Source organism: Haemaphysalis longicornis, unplaced genomic scaffold, assembly GCF_048455015.1.
Source record: "Haemaphysalis longicornis isolate Haplotype H1 unplaced genomic scaffold, Haemaphysalis longicornis Haplotype H1 scaffold_12, whole genome shotgun sequence".
Taxonomy (NCBI): Eukaryota; Metazoa; Arthropoda; class Arachnida; order Ixodida; family Ixodidae; genus Haemaphysalis; species Haemaphysalis longicornis.
This window is the reverse complement of record NW_027526225.1, coordinates 28,945,980-28,952,196: the sequence shown is the minus strand read 5'-3', so window position 1 is coordinate 28,952,196 and position 6,217 is coordinate 28,945,980. Positions and strand designations below refer to the sequence as shown.

Here is a 6,217-nt window from a genome sequence, read left to right as displayed (position 1 = left end):
AGAGCAAGGTGTGCTGGTGTGGCGCATTTTAATAGACATTAGCTTCGTAACGTGAGGGACACAGGTTCAATCTCGACCAGTGGGAGCGGTTTTCTTTTCGAAATCCCTGTTTGGGTGCGGACGCCGTGACCGCGGACGAACAACGACGACAAGCCGGGGCGCTAAAGTCCTCCGCACTTGCTACATAGCGACGCCAGCATTCTTGATGCGGTGACTGCCGCCGTCATTCGTCCTGCTAGCCACCCAGCCTTCAACGAGACGTCCCGATTTAGGGTCCATCATCGTACTCTGCGGAATTTGTAGAAGCTTGAGAGGCTCTTCTGGCTGTAGCCGGAACCTTTTTGCGGCCAGGAGCACGCATCGTCATTCGTACCAATGCCTATCAAGCTGTTCGTTTACTTCGTTTTGTCAGGTTTTTATGCTGCGCCACCGTGTTCACCAACTTACGGCACGAATTGATCGATAACAAAAACAGATTGAGTGAATTCTACTCGACTTACTGGAGCTCCTTGCAAGGCAGACGCAGCAGCTCCGCTAGCAGCCTCCATTCCTTCACAGGCTTCCCTGTTGAGCTGGATGACGCCATTCCCTGCTGACAAAAATGGAATACCTCCGCCGGCGTACACGTGGTCTTATCGTACCGCATGCCTACCCCTGGGTCTTACCCGTGCCGAGAAGGTTGCGATGAGGGGGATTCGGGTTGGCGTGGCCTTAACTTCAGCCATGACCCACCAATGGCCTTACTTCCGAGGCTTGATATTTTTGAAACCACGGGTTCCCAGCTTTTCCCGCGCTGATACAGAAGCGGACCTCCAACCCTAAAACGACAATGCCACGCTGTATTTCACGTATAAATCCTAAATACTTTCAGAAGCAAACGCATGCAGCATTTAGAATAGGGGATTACGAAGTACCTCAGCCAATAATTACTGCCCTATTCCTATAGATAAATTGGAAACTTGTTAAAAGTACTCATTCTTTCCCTATCTGCATGCCTCCCTCCCGGGCATTAGGCAGGTCACGCCTCTTCCCGCGACATTTTACAGTAGGCGTTCCCAACGGAGGCCGATGACACATCTCCAATCGCCTCCGCCAGCCACTCAGTTCAAAAAACATAAATGCATATCATATACCATTATCGCTGGAAACGCCTCACCCCCCCCCCCCTCCTCACACATCATGACGACAGCTGCTCGCTCTCCGGTGTAGAGGACACCCCCCTCAACGCGAGTGCTGGCTCCGGAGCAGCGTCGCTACAATCCTGCCTCAACCTAACTGACCATGGCGAGCAGCTCTAAGATCAGGCAATCCCGAAGAACAAATTCGGCCACCCATGTTCAAATTGTCCAGTGGAACTGTCGAGGCTTCCGCTCCCGCGCAAAGCGGGCGAATCTGCGACTTTTTCTTTCAACTCTCGACTCGCTTCCGGCGGTGGTTGCCCTCCAGGAGCCATGCAGGGAGCGGCGCCACCCTTACAAAATACATCACCTTCCAACAGGACCATTCTTCCTGCGTGTGTGTGCATAAAAATTGTACAGCTAATTTAGTCGACTTGGAACTTCAAACTGAATATTCGTATGGTGACACTTCTTCCGTTCAAGAAACAAGATGTACCACTCCACATACTCAACGTCTACTGTCCCCCCGACTAAAAAATGTAACGTTCGCAGCACTTTTTAGCCGCGCTCAAAAAGCTGTGGGGAGGGAGCCCTTGGTGATTCTGGGCGATTTCAACGCCCACAGCACTCTTTGGGGGTACGTGCGTGAGGAGAAGCGGGGACGCAAGCTAGCGGAACTTGCGTCCACGCTGCGCCTGACTCTACACACCGACCCTGCATATCCAACGCGGGTGGGTAACTCCGTGACCCAGGATACGTGTCCGGATCTTACCTTTACCAAAAATATTACACACGCAGAATGGGCCAACACCGAGGAAACCCTCGGTAGTCACCACTGCCTTATGAATACCACCGTAAGGACTAAACCATTGGCACGGCCCCACGCACAAGCTCGGCTCCCCGACTTGAATAAGTTCCAGCAAAGTTACATCAGTTCGGCTTCTATTCACGAACAAGGATACCACGCATGGGCACAAGGATTGGTTACACACCTTCGTCTGGTGAAAACTAAAATTCCGCTCTCGGAGGCAACGCCGGAGGTGGACAACCACCTTCTGCATATCTGGGAGGTGCGGCACATCCTCTCCCGCAGATGGCACCGCCAAAAACATAACAGAAAGCTTAAAATTCGTATCTCAGAGCTCACCCAGCGAGCGGCAGACTACGCGGCCCAACTCGCCGACTCGAACTGGGTGGACCGCTGTAACACGGCGGCCAGACAAATGTCTAGCCGGAGCACGTGGCGCCTCTTCCGCGCCCTAATTGACCCGACTCAAACCTGCGCCGAGACACAAAAACATCTCCAACGAGCTATTCATAGCTTCGATGGAGATACCCCAAAATTAGCGTGCAAGCTACGCGACCAGTATCTTTGCACTCAGCAGGACCCCCGAGGGCCCGCGTACTCGTATGCAGGTTCCGAGAACGCGGAGCAGGATCAGCTGTTCCAGCTGCATGACCTGAAGGCGGCCCTAGCTAAAATGAAACGAGGAACGGCACCGGACTGGGACAAGATAACTGTGAAACTGCTTGCCAATCTTCCCGACCCCGCCTATGAGACCATCCTCGCTTTCATCTACTCGATCTGGCTTGGTGAGGCACCCCTCCCAATCGAATGGAAGACCGCCCTTGTAACTTTCATTCCGAAAGCCGGCAGAGCCATAAACACAGACAACCTCCGCCCCATCTCCCTCACGTCTTGTGCGGTAAAGCTGATGGAGACCATGGTGCGGCACAGGCTGTCTCTGTTTCTGGAAAATCAAAATACATTCGCAGACACCATGTTCGGTTTCCGCCTGCACCGGTCCGCGCAGGATGTTCTGCTTCAACTCGACAGAGAAATTCTCAACCCTGTCGAATACCGCCTCAACGATGAGGCAATACTCGCCCTAGACTTGAAGGGGGCTTTCGACAACGTCACACACGAAATTATCCTGCAGCATCTCTCCCAGACCGACTGTGGACCTAACACCTTTCGGTATATCAAGCAATTTCTCTCGGATCGTCAATCTTTCATCCGAATACAAGACGAAGAATACGGCCCCTATCAACTGGGAACGAGAGAAACCCCACAGGGCGCGGTCCTCTCACCGTTACTTTTCAATCTGGCTATGATGAAACTTCCGGCTCAGCTGGCGAAGGTCGAAGGCGTCCAGCATGCGCTGTACGCCGACGACATTACCATCTGGGCCAAACACGGATCGGTTGGAGACATTGAGGCCAACCTGCAGCAAGCGGCGGAAATTGTGGACGCCTATGACCGCCGCTGCGGCCTTCAATGCGCCCCGTCCAAATCCGCATTTGTGTACATTAACCCGTCGCCTAAGTGCACCACCACAATGGAACTCTCCCTGGCCAGCGGCCCGATACCCTGACACGATGAGATTAGAGTACTTGGCCTCTTTATCCACTAACATCGACGGGTAGATACAACAATAGCCAAACTGCGTAAGGTGGGGGACCAGGTGGGCCGGATGGTCCGCCGGGTTTCCAACCAACGCGGGGGATTACGGTGCAAAGATGCCTTGCGGCTGGCGCATGCATTCGTGATCAGTCGAGTCCTCTACTCGACTCCTTACCTCCACCTGCGCAAGTTTGACGAGAACGCCCTCGAAGTGATTCTCAGAAAGATGTACAAGCGTGCCCTCGACCTCCCGATAAACACGTCAAACCAGCGCCTCATGGGCCTGGGGATGGTAAACACTTTCGCGGAGCTCCGGGAGGCACACTTGACTAATCAATATACAAGACTTTCAAAGACGCCGTCGGGACGCCGCCTATTAGCCCGACTACACATCCACCACACAACACTAAGCGAAGAGCGCGTACGCATCCCCGAAGTCTGGAGATGCGCCCTGCACGCCCTCTTCCGGCCAACACGACACGTGACGACCACAGTGGCAGGCGCCTGGCGCGGGTGGAGTCACTGGCCCGCCACTTTGAGAACAAGCACGGAATCTTTTACGTGCACACCTCCGGCCCTCACCATGGGGGGTGGTGCACGGCCGCAGTCGTCCACTAAAACGTCGCGGTAAATGGCCTAACATTCAGAGCTCAACACATACCACATGCGGAGGAAGTCGCCATCGCGCTAGCAGCCGCAGACCAGGAGTCGCGAGTCATCATCACCGATTCGAGAGGGGCCTGCAGAAACATTGAACAGGGGTACATTCCTCACCTTGCGTATCGCATCCTTCAAAATAGCAACTATCTCGGGGCCCCCGTGTCTCGAACGATCGTATGGGCTCCGGCTCACATGGGCCTCGAAGGCAACGAATCGGCAGACGCCGCAGCCCGCGCGCTCACTCTCCGGGCAACGTCTTCAGACCCTTCCGAAATAGATCCCGAAACCAAACCGGCCCTCACTTTTCGAGAAATCACTCAATTGTACCTATTCGGCCACGCAATGTATCCTAAGCCCTATAAGGGCCTTTCAAAGGCAGAGGAACGCACCCTCCTTCGTCTTTACACCAAAACACTGCTGTGCCCGGCAGTTTTAAATACTTTGATCCTGCCTATACAGGACAATGCCCGTACTGTGCGGAGAAGTCTTCGGACATCTTCCACGTGGTGTGGGCATGCCAATCTACTCCGAACCTCGCCCCAAAACCCTACCCCACCCGGGAGGACGGGGAGCCAGCCCTGCTCGGCTGCTCCGACTTAGTGAGCCAGAAGGCCCTGGTCGACCGAGCCCGTGCCGCGGCGATCGCCAATGGGCTTCTGTAATGAGGAGCCCACCCAGTGATTGTGAGAAGTGGCGCCCTCCGGGCCACCTCAAACATCTTCCCTGTATACATCAGCATTAAAATTTTTCAGGCAGACAGACTCAGCACACAAGACGCACGAATCTGGTTCTAAATTGAAACACAGACTTACAAGACCACGAGAAGTCTACATCACATCTCACCCACTCTTTTTTCGTGCAACAGTGCAACGGGTGCTACAACAAGCGCCACTTATCACCTCGCGTGGTACTGAGTCAAACATCCTAGTCCAATCTAGTAATCCCCACATTGGAGCGAGCAGTTGGCGCATAGGCCGACCAATTCTCAGCTCGAGAAGAGGTAGTGCACGATCTCCAGGGCGCTGGCTGCCGGGGGCCTCAAGGCGGCCTGGACTGAGGCCACCACCCCTCCTTCTTAACCATCCCCCTTTCCCGTGAAGAAGAAGTAAATGTTATTCCTTCTCCTCCTTCCTGTCTTGACGGTCTTCGAGCGCTCGAGTTACGTCACTACAGCGATGTAGCTCTATTGGCCGGCTTCCGTTTAGTTGTACCAATAAATGCATTCGAAAGCCACAAATGCGAAGTAGAACAAAAGGCTGATCTGTTGCAGAGAGCAAATCACGAATTCCGCTTCATTTTGGCTACAAATATAGCTGTCGCAATGTTTCCAGATGAAAACGAAAGACTGGAAGAGTGTATTGGAAGTGTTTCAGAGTCTCTTCAACTGTGTTCCTGTCTTGCCTTCCGGCCGACCACGGTACGACTTCCCGCAGCGACGGGCCTCAGAGTCGACACTCCGTATCCACGCATTTATTGCGTGGACAGGGACTCAATCATTGTTCCGTTTTGGTCTTCATTCGTAAAGATAACTTTTTTAATATTAATGGGATCATCATCAGATATCTCCCGCGTTTAACCATGGCCTGTGGCCAAATCACCCACTTGACTAGACGAGGATTTAAGGACCGATATATTAAAACATGGCGATGACTGAGTTTACACGAGAGAGAGAGAGAGAGAGAGAGAGAGAGAGAGAGAAACTTCATTGCGAACACATGGGTCACGGAGACGGGGTGGCCACCAGGCTCGTGGCAACTAAAGCAGCTCATTCAACCAAAACCCAAGAAGACTAGAAAAACACACGGTGCAGATATGCAAGCGATTCTTCGCCGTCTCCTGTCTCAACGCTTGGTCGGTCTCGTCCTCGATGACGCGCGGGTTGGGGTGTCAGTGCGCCACCTTCAACGCAAACGAAAGAATGAATCCAGTCATCCAGATACAGCTCGAGCAAAATCTCAAGCAAAGGCGAACATTCACAAAACACTGTGTGCACAGCCTTTGACTTTGCTCATGATCACTAGGTTTGGAAGAGTTA

At 53.2% G+C, this 6,217-nt stretch overlaps 1 pseudogene; it reads left to right on the top strand.

Moving 5' to 3' along the window:
- The first annotated feature begins 1,179 nt into the window (after nt 1–1,179).
- On the top strand, nt 1,180–4,844 carry LOC144161905 (uncharacterized; annotated as a pseudogene).
- Nucleotides 4,845–6,217: the final 1,373 nt, after the last annotated feature.